General features: G+C 48.2%; 1 protein-coding gene across 3 annotated transcripts in view; it reads left to right on the top strand.

The window, feature by feature from the left end:
* The window catches only part of NAIF1 (nuclear apoptosis inducing factor 1), a 187,891-nt gene that overhangs the window by 81,568 nt on the left and 92,957 nt on the right, over positions 1-13,366 (top strand). Inside the window, exon 1 of one of the 3 annotated variants that reach the window (XM_086924953.1) lies at positions 9,152-9,246. The exons of 1 other annotated variant lie outside the window; for it this stretch is intronic. The gene's annotated coding sequence lies outside the window, so the exon portion shown is untranslated. Of the gene's footprint in view, positions 1-9,151; positions 9,247-13,366 lie in introns of those variants that run through there. One more of the 3 variants, XM_086924952.1, reaches the window with a different exon arrangement.

The following is a 13,366-nucleotide window of genomic DNA, read 5'->3' as shown; positions in this document are numbered from 1 at the left end:
TCTCTCGAAATACCCCTCACCCGGCCCCACCGCTCTTACCTGCAGTGGCTGCAGCTGGCTTACACCCTACTGCCTCTGTGATGCTCTATGATTCAGCTGTAGGTAACCCCCGCCCCCTATTTTACCCTTGTTAGTGCTTGTCAAGTTGTAACTGGGATCAGTCTGGCTGGGTGTTGTCCAATAGTCTAAGTTGTCAAAGAGGCATGATAGCGTTGTCAGATGGCAAGTCGTAGGTAGGAGGCAAATGCTTGTTTTTCTGGGTTCTCAAATGATTTTATTTAAGTTTTAAGTTTAAATAATGAACTCTTTAAAGATTACTCTACATAGAGTGCGCACTCTTATACAAAGTATTTGTGTTCCCCTGTTATTCCTCATTGTGCAGTCATTGAAAGGCTCAGCCAGCTCATGTCTGGGGACCTTGACTTGAACCCTTGACACAGAAGTTTTCAGTAACACGCGTCACATATTTTGGCGCAGATGTTTACAGTAGCTGCTGGACTGACATTGCTAAGATAGCTTGGCCAGTAAAGTGGGCGTTGCAGAGATTTAGATGTGAATAGACTCTTAGGACTGACTCAGCACTTCAACTGCAGTTAGTGCATTATTGACATAGGTACGCCACCACCTGAGGCCAGATCGCTCAACACCTGGAGCTTCATTGCACACAGATTGCGATTTTTGGGTATGTGTTATTCTCGTAATCACCAGTACATCAAGGTCAGCTTGATATGGACAAGGCAGTGACCTGTCCTTGACCGGATATGCAGCAATCAACTTCTGGCTTGTTATACCGTTTTATTTAAATTTAAAAAAAAGACACCTAAAAAGCCCCAACCGCCCAGGAGACGCCAGTGCGTCTGCAGAGGTGCAAAGTGAAGCTCTTTGCAACTTGAGCCCCTCCCCTATTCTACAGTGCGACGCCCCCCGCAGAGATAAACCAACGCCGCCCTGCAGGCTCCTTTGATGTGCTTATTTGAAAGAGGCGGCATTTGCATGCAAACCATCACCATGTCTTTAAAAAACATCCGACATCTTCGTACTTTACGGTTGAAGGCTGTCTGGGGGAGGGGGGAAGCGATTTACGGCGGGCTACGTGTTTCAGTTATTTCTCTCGGCCTGGCGATAGCTCAATGTGAGAGGGTGGGGAAAGAGATGGAATCGAAATCAACTCAAACTAAAGAAAAAAAAAATAGTGATACCTATGCCTCTCGTACCACTTCCGTCCTGCACCAGCCACATACATAGACGCACTTTACAGACTGGCACAATCGGTGCTGCCATCTGTTAGCCGTATGGCCATGCCAGCGAATTGTCTTTGTGCCATGCCCACTCTTACACTGAGCTCACTCTCGACACCAGTACCCACTCTCGGCTCCTGTGCCCACCACTCTCAGCACCCGTGCCCACTTAAGCGAGAGGGGAGATCCTTCTACCAGGTGGAGGATCAGGGAAGCGGGTCTGGTCAGTTTCCAGGTGCTTTTGACGCACCATGCATACATTTTGATCAATCAGAGAGAACGCCTCTAAAGTTCAGGGACATGGGGGTGCCCGTAGTGTGTCATTATGTTCTAAATGTATGTGTGCAGATATCATTAAGCCATATACAAGTTTTACCACTAGTATATGTAGTAGAGCTTTGTACTTACTACCATTCCTATGGGATTTTAGAGTGTATCTGTTGGTATCTCTTCCTTGAGTGACTTTACAACTTGTACATTTGCAAATTTCACCTCCTTTCACTCCTCTTGTATATTTACATTTTTTTTCTGTTTGCATCTCTTATGTAACTCATGTAATCCAAAGTCCTTATGTAACGCAACTGGTTCTTTTGTAAAGCACTCTGACGCCTTCAGGTAATGTTTGCTCTATATAAAATCGCAATAAATAAAAAAAAAAGCACAAGCCTTCAATGCATTTCCGGTATAGTGGACAAACCTTATTAATCAATGTCACCGCATTGCTGATCGCATGAAAGACATCTCTGTTGCCTCGTTCGGGGAGGTAAACCTGGGTAGAGAGTTCTGGTGCCTTTAAAGGCATGGGTCGCAGCTCAACAAAACACTGCATTTTAGAAATATGTGGGTGTGATCCCTTCATGCCTGGTCTTCAAGAGAGGGGAGAGAATAGCAGAGAATGGAGCATGAACTGCAGGTTACACGTTCCAGTGCTGGCGGGGCTGATTATGCTTTCATCCTTCTGAAGGCGCTGCAGTGAGCTCCAGTGTGTGGATAATATCGACACCCTTTATTTCAGATGCAAAGTCATTTATTTTGAGCTGTGTGCCACATTAATAACCAGTATATCAATGTATTAATTAATATACAGGCAATAACATTTGCCCTTCTATGATATTATTCAAAATTCGAACTATAAAATACTGAAAAAAGTGAGCAGATGTTCAGACCGCAGAAGGATGTTGGGGGCGCCTTTAATTAAGCAGCCGTTCGAACAAGCAGAGAAGATCCTATGACCGCGCTCAACCCAGACGGGATTCGTCGCTTTCAGTATCCGGGTGGGAAAGGCTCAGAAATAGTCGAAGCTAGAAGAAAGGACATGGGTAAATCAAGTTTGCCCGCTCATGTCCTTGATATTATTTGCACAGTTAAGCTCATGATTTATAATTCAATTAGTTCACGCTGTACTTTAAAATGCATTTTAATCTAAATGAACGAGAATTTATAATGCATTTGATTTTAGTAACTCAGTATATTTGTATATTTATCACTGTACTTCCACAATGTTATTATTGTCCCGATGTATTGATGGTGCTGTGTAACCTTTTTTAAATTTTCTTTGCACATTAGAAATAGAGTTGACCTTGAGGATATGAGCACGCGTTGTGCTGCCCGAGTAGCACGGACTGGAGCACAGGGCTGGAACCGTCACAGCCTCACATCAGAGCAGTGATTGGCGCACTAAGAAGGAAAGGGTGGGCATTTCCTGTTAGTCAAAGCCCTGCCAAAGAAGTGCAGGCTGCCTCGAGCCTTACCCATAGGTGCTTCAAAAGAATAGGAAGTGTCAGAGATCGAGCTCCACCCCTTTTATAATGAACTGTAAAAATGTACATAAACTTCAAAACAGCACGGTACAGCCCCATACTGTCTGCAAACCACTGTTACCCAAGTAACCGATGACCCCCTGGCCTCTGAACTTCAATTACGAAGTGTGTGTGTGGCTCTGGGTGTGTGTGGCTCTGGGTGGGTGTGTGTGTGTGTGTGTGTGTTGCTCTGAGTGTGTGGGTGTGTGTGTGGCTCTGAGTGTGTGGGTGTGTGTGTGGCTCTGAATGTGTGGGGGTGTGTGTGGCTCTGGGTGGTTGCGTTTGTTTGGCTCTGGGTGTGTGGCTCTAAATGTGTGTGTGGCTCGGTGTGTGTATGACTCTGGGTGTGTGGGTGTGCGTGTAGCTCTGGGTGTGTGTATGGCTCTGGGTGTGTGTGTGGCTCTGGGTGTGTGTGTGTGGCTCTGGATGTGTGTGTTAGTGTGGCTCTGGGTGTGTGTGTGTGTGGCTATGGGTGTGTGTGTGTGTGTGTGTGGCTATGGGTGTGTGTGTGTGGTAGTAATTGCTGTCTGCTGAGCTCGTCCGTAGGGTACAATAGGTCTCACATTTGCAAGAGATTAAGCTAATGGCAATGTAAATGACAATGCCATTTATTTATCTGTTTTCAAAACCAACACATAAATACAACATTTGTCATTTACAATGCCAATAGCTCTAACTTTTTCCAAAGGCGAAACCATTGCATTGTAAATGCTTGTTGTAGGATGTTTTAGAAAAGCAGATGAAGATCTAAGGATTATCCGGACCAGCTTCGACCTCCTTTCGGATCCCCACCGGTGTTCGCCGCCCGACCCTCGGGTTGTGGGCTGAATGGCTGTGTACACATATAACTTGCCGGGGGGTTGAGATGTGTTCTACTCTTTCTGATTGAACCTATAATGCTGGTCCAATATGTAATTTTGACTAATTCCTGCAATAAAAATATATTTAAAAAAAAAAAAAACAATTAAGCACAGCCAAAGGCTGTGTCAGCTGGGGTTGAACATTTTCTGCATCATTAAAAACACAAAAAACAATGAAACTCCCAGAAAAAAACACAATCAAAACTTGAGTTATGGTTCTGTCTCAATGGCACAAAACCTATAAACGCACACAATACATGCCATAACTGATGGAAAGTGTGGCAGGCAGAACACACAGAGAGGTGGGCTCTAATCAGCCTTTGAGGTAAATACAGCTATACTCCCGCTCAATCCTCGGCACTCACACCCACATGGCTGTTAAGTCTGCAACCACCATATCCCTCAGTTCTCAGACCCAGCACCCAGAGAGCCAGCAAATTCAGTGCACACTGAGCAGTCTATAAAACAAAAGTTCACAGTAGGATTAGGAAGAAATTAAATTATGCATTCCAGAAATGGCAATTATTTCTTGCCAAAAGGACAACTGAACAAATACAGGAAAAGCAGGAAGACCAACATCATGAAACACATGATTGAGCTAACGTCAGGCAAGGAGTCTCCTCTGCTTTGAAATCGAACGCAAAAGAACAGGACTGTCTCTTTCTTTGCTTTCGGTTTTAGCAGAGACGTCCTGCCTCCCACTGCAGCTGAAATCAGCAACCAATTAACCCCCTCCAGGGAGGTGAACTTTAGCACTTAGCAGACAAAAAGCATGGGCGCGTCGTGCTCAATGATTCCCCCCCCCACCCCCCTCTGTCACCGGGAGTTCTCTAATGAAAAAAATTCCCATTTAAAATGGGTGAAGACTTGCAACGCGGAGGACAACAAAGGTTAGATTTTAGGGTTGAGTGCGCGCCCCCCCCTGGGATGGTGTTGCGCCCCACAGTTTGAAGAACACTGAACTAGACCTTAACAGTCCTCATCAAGTGCTGCTAGTAGATCCGTCTGTGTGTGCTAATGAAGTGTGCAGTGACTTTACTGAAGTGTCCACTGAAGAATTGGGATTATTGAAAGGTTATCAACATTGCATCAAATTAAAGGCTAGAGCCAAACCGGTAGCGGATAAACCTAGACCCATTTCCCATATGATGTTTGCTCTGCTTAAGTCAGAACTAGACAGGTTGTTGGGGTTGGGTGTAATTGAGCCCATAGAGAGCTCACAGTGGTTGGCTCCAGTAGTCCTGACGACCAAAGCTTTTAACAGAGAAATCAGACTATGCATTGATCTAAGGGATCTCAATGCAAACATTTGGATCGATAGACATCCTCTACCGCACATTCATGAGGTCCTCACTTTGATTAAGGATGGCAGCTGTTTTAGTGTGTTGGAACTATCCTCTGCGTAACACCAGGTGGAGTTGCACCCGGAGTCTCGCCACCTCACCTCTTTTGTAACTCCACGGGGGGGTTTCTGATTTTTACGCATGTCTTTTCGTTTTGTGGCCACTTTCCAAAGGATCATGCAACCCGTTTTAAAAGACATACCCGGATCACCATGTTTTCAGGGTGACATTTTGATCCATGTAAAGATAAGAAAGAGAATGATATGCTTAGAAAGGCACTCAGTGAGTTACGTAAGGCAGGTCTCACTCTTAAAAAGGAAAAATTTCGTATTGCTGTTGGTTCAGTAGAGTACCTAGGACACAACATATCCCAGGATAGCATCAAACCTAAGTTAAACCTGGTTGAGGTCATTCAGAACACAGTTGACCCCACTAACGCGGAAGAACTCAAGTCCTTCTTTGGGCTTTCAGCGGATTATTCTAAATTCACTGAACTACTGTAACATTGTAGAGCCACTACGTAAACCACTCAAAGCTAAGACTCCGTTCCCATGGGACGAAGAGTGTCACCATGCTGTTTCCTCAATTAAGGCTTGCGTTATAGCAGCCCATGCACTGGGTAGATTTGACCCCACCAAAACCACCATTTTAAGTACAGATGCCAACAACAAGGGTTAAGGGGCTAGTTTGACTCAGAAGGTTGATGGTCACGAACAAGTGGTTGCGTTCAATTCTAGAGCTCTCAAGGGGGCTGAAAAGAACTATTCTGTGGTGGAAAAAGAGGTTCTTGCTTGCTAATGGACGGTAAAGCATTTTAAATTCTTTCTTTGGGGCATGCCCTTTACCATTAAAACTGACCATAAGCCTTGAATGTATGCCTTCACTAATAAGGGTTCTGCCAGGACTACACCTAGAATCTCTAGATGGGTTTTGGGTTTGGAAGCCTACAATTTTAACCCGTTCCGCGCTCACATCGGCCAATGGCCGTCACGAGCACTACTTCACTGGTGCTGCGCACGTCCGTTGGTCGACCCAGCCCCGCCCACTGATTAGAACTCCCGCACTGCGGCGGAATTCGCACCGCCGTCAAGGAGTTAATGTACAGTATCTACCCAGTGCACAAAATGTTGTGGTGGATTTTCTCTCCTGCACACCAGCAGAGGTTGAAGGAGACAGTGTTATCAAAGAAGTCAAAGAAGTTGTTCTCAAAGTGTCAAGCATGAATGAACTAGAGTGGGAGTGTTTGTCATCTGACAGTGAGAGGAGTTCTCTTAAAAAGAGTATATAATCAATGGCTGGCGAGCTAACAAAAGGAGTGTTGTGCAACCACTGTCCAGGTACTGGGAGGTCAGGTTGGAATTAAGTGTACATAACGGCACAGTTTTCAGAGGAAAGAAAATGATTTCCCTAGAGAAACTTAAAAAGAAAATCATTGACATTGCACGAGAGACATTTGTGGCGCAGTCTTACTAAAAGTAAAATAACTCAGGATTATTGGTGGCCGGGTATGGATGCTATGATGGATTGTAAGGTGAGAGACCGTCTAGAATGCATCAAAAGTGAAAACACACCAAGTCAGGAAGCCTCCTTTCTCCCATGGAGGTTCCTGATGCCCCCTGGACCAATTTAGCACTTGACAAAATTGGTCCTCTCCATCTCAAGTTGTTGAACGAAAGGTTTATCTTTGTACTAGTTGACTTCCACACACGTTGGTTATCTCTAAATGTGTCTATCGCGTCGACACGAACATCCTTATCAATTTTCTAGAAAACGTGTTAAGAAGGCATTCCTGATATTTTATTAACAGACAACAGTATGCAGTTCTCCTCAGATCATATGAAAGAATTATTAAATGATCTCCAAATGCAGCATCACAAAGCTGTTCTATATTGTACTTGTGCAAATGGCTTAGTTGAAAGAATGAATCCTATGATTAAGGAATGTTTGCAATGAGCAGAAGTAATGGGCATAAAACGGCCCTTCTGTATACATTATGGGCTTAGAGCACTACACCCAACAGCATCACTGGCGTCACCCCGTTTGCATCCTTAATGGGCAGAATTCCTAAGACCAAGTTATCTGCTACTTGGCTTAAAAGGGAGAGTAGGTGTGTGGTGAATAGGAATGTCATATCCAGGAGAATTCTTGAGCACCAGGATAGGTACAAAAACAGATATGACTGCAATAATCATGTAAAGTCTACTAAGTTTTGTTAAGGACAGGGAGTCCATGTTGATTTTCCCAAACCACGCAGAAATGAAGGGTTCAAGTACTGGGAGCCTCTCAGAATTACCAGAGGGGACGAAATGTTGCATTGTTGGAAAATGGTCAAACCTGGAGTTTGGACAGAATAGTACCACATAGGTTTGTCCGTGGACACATCAGGGACTCTAGTATTGAGAAAGTTCCCAGGGGAGCTGATCCACAGGTTCTCAGTAGATCTCAGAGAACCAGAGTTCTGATTTTGTCATCCATTAAGCCATATTGTACTTTCATTTCATGTTTCTTCTTTCCCTCTTTTTCTTTTCTCCCCATTCTCTCTCCAGCCTGGCGTACCTTCCCTACCTCTTATTCATTCTCCACCAGTGTTGGTTCTCTTTTGTGTTTTCCTTTTCGTTTCCCTGGCCAAGGAGATGTGTTACAATCCACTTATGTTATATTCTGCTTCTCCTCTGTTCTGCCACTTATAGAATGCTCCATTTCCTTTGTTCCCAGGGTTCTACAATTGACTCCAGTTGACTGGATCCTGTAGTGGTAAACGGAAGCAATAAAGAAACCTTAACCTTCCCAGTGTTAGTCTTTTATAAAAATGTACCACTCACAACTGCCCAGTGAGCTCCATCCTTGCGTGTATTTATTTACCACTCAAGTGCCTCTAATGAGCTCCATCCTGGTATGTATTTATTTATCACTCACCAGTGCCTCTAGTGAGCTCCATCCTTGTATTTATTTACCATTCACAAGTGCCTCCAGTAAACTCCTTCTATTTATTTACAATTCATAAGTGCCTCTAGGACACCCCAGGACTCCAGTGGTGATGGGTGATTGGTCTCTCTGTGACCTGCCAGGGCCCCAGTGATGGTGGGCTGGGCTCTCCAGGGCCCCAGTGATGGAGGGCTGGGCTCTCCAGGGCCCCAGTGATGGGGGACTGGGCTCTCCTGGGCCCCTGTGTTGGAGGGCCTGGCTCTCCAGGGCCCCAGTGGTGGAGAGCTGGGCTCTCTGTGACACCCCAGGGCCCCAGTGATGGTGGGCTGGGCTCTCCAGGGCCCCAGTGATGGAGGGCTGGGCTCTCCAGGGCCCCTGTGGTGGAGAGCGGGGCTCTCCTGGGCCCCAGTGTTGGAGGGCCTGGCTCTCCAGGGCCCCAGTGGTGGAGAGCTGGGCTCTCTGTGACACCCCAGGGCCCCAGTGATGGAGGGCTGGGCTCACCAGGCCCCCAGTGATGGAGGGCTGGGCTCCCCAGTGATGGAGGGCTGGGCTCTCTAGGACCACAGTGATGGGCTCGGCTCTCCAGGCCCCCAGAGATGGAGGGCTGGGTTCTCCAGGCCCCCTGTGACGGAGGGCTGGGCTCCCTAGGGCCCCTGAGATGGAGGGCTGGGCCCACCAGGGCCCCTGTGATGGCGGACCGGGCTCTCCAGCGCCCCGCCGGTGATGCAGAGCCTCTGCTCCCCGCCTCCGCTCCCCCCTCGGCGCATGCGCGTTCCTCGTGCCCCTCGGGTATACCGTGTGTGGTGCGCGCGGGTCGGGGGGGGCCCCACGCTCCTCAGCCGTCGGCCCCGCCTTAGCCGTGGCGCGCGCAGCCTCAAGCCCAGGAGGCGCCTCATCTAAGATGGCGGCTCCGGTGGCCACGCCCACCGCCCCACACGAGCGCGCGTGACGTTCGCCCATGCTGCGTCAGTTCCGCTCCGACGCAAGGACGCAGCGGATTCTGGAAGCCATTACGCTGCGCACTTTGCTTGGTCGGGGCCGCTGCCTGCTCTACGCCCTTTGCGTACTTTAGTGAGTTGGAGTAAGTGATGGCGGCGGCGGCGCTGCGCGCGAGGCGTGCGGGGTGGAGAGAAGGGGAGAGCCCGGCCCCGGGTGGGGGGAGTGGGAGTGGAAGTCTGGGAGAGCCCTGCCCCCGGGGGCGGGGGGTGGCGGAATGTGAGGGGGCCCGAGGAGGGCGGCCTCTGGAGGGGGGAGGGGGACATGGTTCGCTCGCGGCTGCCGCGCTTCCGCATCGCTTATGCGTGACGTCTCAACCATTGAGTGACATTCAGCGCACGCGCGTGACACTGTCTCGAGACTAAAACCAAGCACACAAGTTCACTGAAAGAGGTAAATAGCAGTTATAAAGGGTTGCGCTAGGGACCGTCTAATTGCGTATTAATCAAAATACATATTTTGAAACCACATTTATATTAAAAACGGTCTCTGTGCATTGTTGACAGCCTTTCTTACCCTGTGTATATAAGGTGACCAACCATCCGTAAATTTCACGGACCATCCATAAATTGGACCTCATGTCCGTTGTTCGTGAGGGTCCTTTTTACGGACGCTTTTTGTCCTTAATTATAGCCATTGCAAGGAGGAGCGCTGCTCCCTGCAAGAAGCCACAGTCCCCTGATGGGGCCGCCTCACACTCTTCCTGGGAGCACCAGAGCAGCCCCACCCCGCCCATTGTCGTTCTGTCTGTGGCTGATTGCCACATACAGAATGACAATGGGCAATGTTTGAGCTGTTACACCCTGCTCTCTTTTGCCCCCGTTGGTCTGCCCTGGTCTTCTTCTTGCGAGTGTCATGATTACCCTTATTATACACATGCTGTGAAGATTGCCCTGCAGCAATCCCTTTAATGCTCATGTTTCGCACAGGGATACTCTGGCTTGCCAGAACGGCTAGGGCAGCACTGATCAAATAATTTGACAAACACTTCTCCCGCACTGTTGGTTCCTGCTTCACCTGCTCACCCACCTCCAGATTTGCCTCCAATTCGCCTCCTCGATCCCAAAACGGCAGTCCTTTCCTTTGAAGATTATGCGCTCATGTTTTTAGCTTCAATAACTTTATCATCAACTCAAACCACCTTAAGCCTGACGTGATCTGTGGCCTGACGGTTATTTTCTAAAAGGCATTAATTCAAGCTTCCCTGCCCCCCCAACCCCAAACTGATCCGCACTTTCGTTCTGTAAACAATTGACCCCGTGAAATGAAATGAAATGAAATGAAAGCAGGATTTATAAAGTGCATGGCTGCCCGTGAGCATTCCAGCGCTAGTGAGAGAGCTAGTGGAAAGGAAGTGGGGAGTTATGGGAAGAGCCAAGTTTTCAGGAGCCTACGAAAAGCAAAAAGGTTGGGTTCGGCGCGCAAAGTCAGGGGCAGCGAGTTCCAAAGCTTGGGGGCGTTATAGGAGAAGAGGCATCCCCCTGTGCAGACCTTTTTGATCCTAGGTATGTGGGCCAGATGTAAGTGTGCTGAGCGTAGATTTCTGGGGACTTCTTGGGGTCTAATCAGATTTTTTTAGGATATGGGGCCCCTTGCCATGAAGGATTTTATGAGTCGTGCAGAGGGATTTGAAGTACATTCGCTCCTGGATGGGCAGCCAGTGAAGCAGTTTAAGGGCCAAATTTGCAGAGCTCCTGCTGTTAGTACCTGTTAGAAGCCTGGCTGCGGAATTTTGTACTACTTGTAATTTGGCAATGCCTTTCTTAGGGGCCCCAAGATACAGAGCATTGCCATAGTCCAATCTGGATAGTAGGAGGCTCTGGATGAGGAGCTTCCTGGAGTCTTGGGGGAGCAGGGGAAGAATTTTACGGGTAGTCCGAAGGATGCCGTAGCAGGCCCCTGCTGACTTCTGGCTTGCGTAGTGAACGTAAGATCCTGGTCGAGCCACATGCCCAGGCTCTTGATTGATTGTTTTGGGGCCGGGGCAGGCCCCATGCAGGGAGGCCACAGAGTCTTTGGAATGAAGTGAGATTGGTTGCCCAATACCAGTATTTCAGTTTTATCACTGTTGAGTTTAAGATGTGAGCAGTCCATCCAGTGTGAGATATCTTGGAGGCAAGAGTGAAGGTTATCAGGGGGACGGTTGAGCTGGCTGAGAGAGACAACAAGCTGGGTGTCGTCAGCGTACGTCGCAAGTTTAACACCGCGGGGAGTGACTATTTTCTCCAGGGGGACATATAAGCGTTAAAAAGAGTGGGGCTCAGGGAAGATCCCTGGGGGACTCCACAATGTACAGGGGTGGCACAGGATTTAGAGGTTCCCTTAAGAACTTGAAAGGAACGATTGTGGAGGAAAGATTTCCGCCAAGACAGCGCAGACCCAGAAATTCCCAGTTCCCTGAGCCGGTGAATCAGAGTGACGTGATTCACTGTGTCGAAGGCTGCGCTCAGATCCAGGAGGATCACTGCCACTGATCCTCCTGATACAAGGATCTTTCTCGCCTCCTCCACCACCGCGGTCATAGCGGTTTCCGTACCCTGACCCGGGCGAAAGCCCATCTGGGACGGGTGTAGGAGTCCACTGGTTTCCAGGTAGGCTGAAAGCTGTTGGTTGACAAGTTTTTCAGCCGTTTTGCTGACTATGGGCAGTAATGAAATGTCAAGTCAAATCAAGTCAGAATTTATATAGCGCACTACATACCCAGAGGGTCTCAAGGCGCTTGAGGAAGGGGGGGGGAGGTTTAATGGGGCGATAATTACACAGTTCAGCAGGATCGAGGTGGGAATTTTTTAGAAGGGGTTTTAATATAGCCCTTTTCCAACCAGGGGGCACAATACCTTGTAGTAAAGCGGTGTTAATGAGTTTGGCCAACGGGGGAAGGATGGTAGGGGCAACTAATTTTAAGATGTTAGGTGGGGCTGGGTCAAGTGGAGAGCCACTTTTGATGGAAAGAAAGATGGGGAGAAGAGTCTCCTCTGTGGTAGGAGAGTAAGAGTTTAGGCAGGGACTGTTTTGTTGCTGTGTACTGGAGGGGGGTTGTAGCGGGATTTCTCCTGTGGGCGGAGGGAGGGATTTTAGAATGTTTTGGATTTTCTCGTTGAAAAATTCAGCGAACTCATTGCAGCAATCGCCGGGGGGTCTACGGGGGGGGGTGTCTGGAATTTTTAAAAGCTTGTTTACTATGCAGAAGATTTCCTTAGACGAGCTAGAGGAGGCTCTGATTTTTTCCTCAAAGCGGCTTGAGTTGTTTTAAGGGCCTTTTTATAGGTAAGGATTGATTGACTGTATTCTCTCTTTTTTTGGGGGGCAAATTCTTTCCTCCAAGCTCTTTCAGTTTTTTTGCAGAGTTTGTTTTAGCAGACGGAGGTCGTTATTGAACCAAGGGGACTGGGGCTTCCCACCAAGGGTGTGGACAGGTTTCTTGGGAAGGATTATATCAAGAGAGTCCTCAATCCAAGCAGAAAACTTAGTGTCCGCTGCATGGGTAAGGGGGTTGTGGGGAGGGAGGGAGTGTTCCAGGAGTTGCCTCCAGTCTTCTGTTGCCAATTTCGACCAGCGGCGTTCAAGGGTATTGGGGGCTGATTTGGACCGGAAGGAAACCGGAATGTGCCAGCTAAAAGAAATTAAGGAGTGGTCTGACCAAGGGAGGGGGACGGGGTTTTGCACCTTAAGATCGGAAATATTCGAAAATAGGGGGTCGAGGAGGTGGCCCTTAATATGGGTAGGTTGGTAATTAAGCAGATGAAGTTGGTATGCTGCGAGGTCAAGTTCCAACTCAGACGCCACTTTGTCGCCAGAGTTGTCAAAGTGAAGGTTTAGATCTCCTAGAATGGTAAAGTTAGGAGAAGTGCTAGCCAGGGCGAGGGAGGCTTCTAAGAGGGAGCTGCAAAATTGCCCTGGGGGGCCCGGAGGGCGGTAGAGAGGGATCCCTGACAGAGATTTCAGGGGGGAGATTTGAATGAGGAACAGAGCATTTTCACAGTCTGAAATAGGTCTATCGGTGAGGCGGCAGGACAGGTGGTCTTTATGTATTATTGCTATTCCTCCTCCCTTCCCTGATAGTCTGTCCAGACGCTGAATCAGATAGCCAGGGGGCAGGGCTCGCACGATGTCACGGTTGGAGTCAGGTGAGCGCCATGTTTCCGTAAGAAACAGGACCTCAAGATGGTAGTCTTGAAGAAGCATATATATTTCGAGGGCGTGTT

This window comes from Lissotriton vulgaris, chromosome 5 (assembly GCF_964263255.1).
Source record: "Lissotriton vulgaris chromosome 5, aLisVul1.2, whole genome shotgun sequence".
NCBI classification, from domain to species: domain Eukaryota; kingdom Metazoa; phylum Chordata; class Amphibia; order Caudata; family Salamandridae; genus Lissotriton; species Lissotriton vulgaris.
The sequence above is the reverse complement of the archived record's forward strand: the minus strand, read 5'-3'. Positions and strand labels throughout refer to the sequence as shown.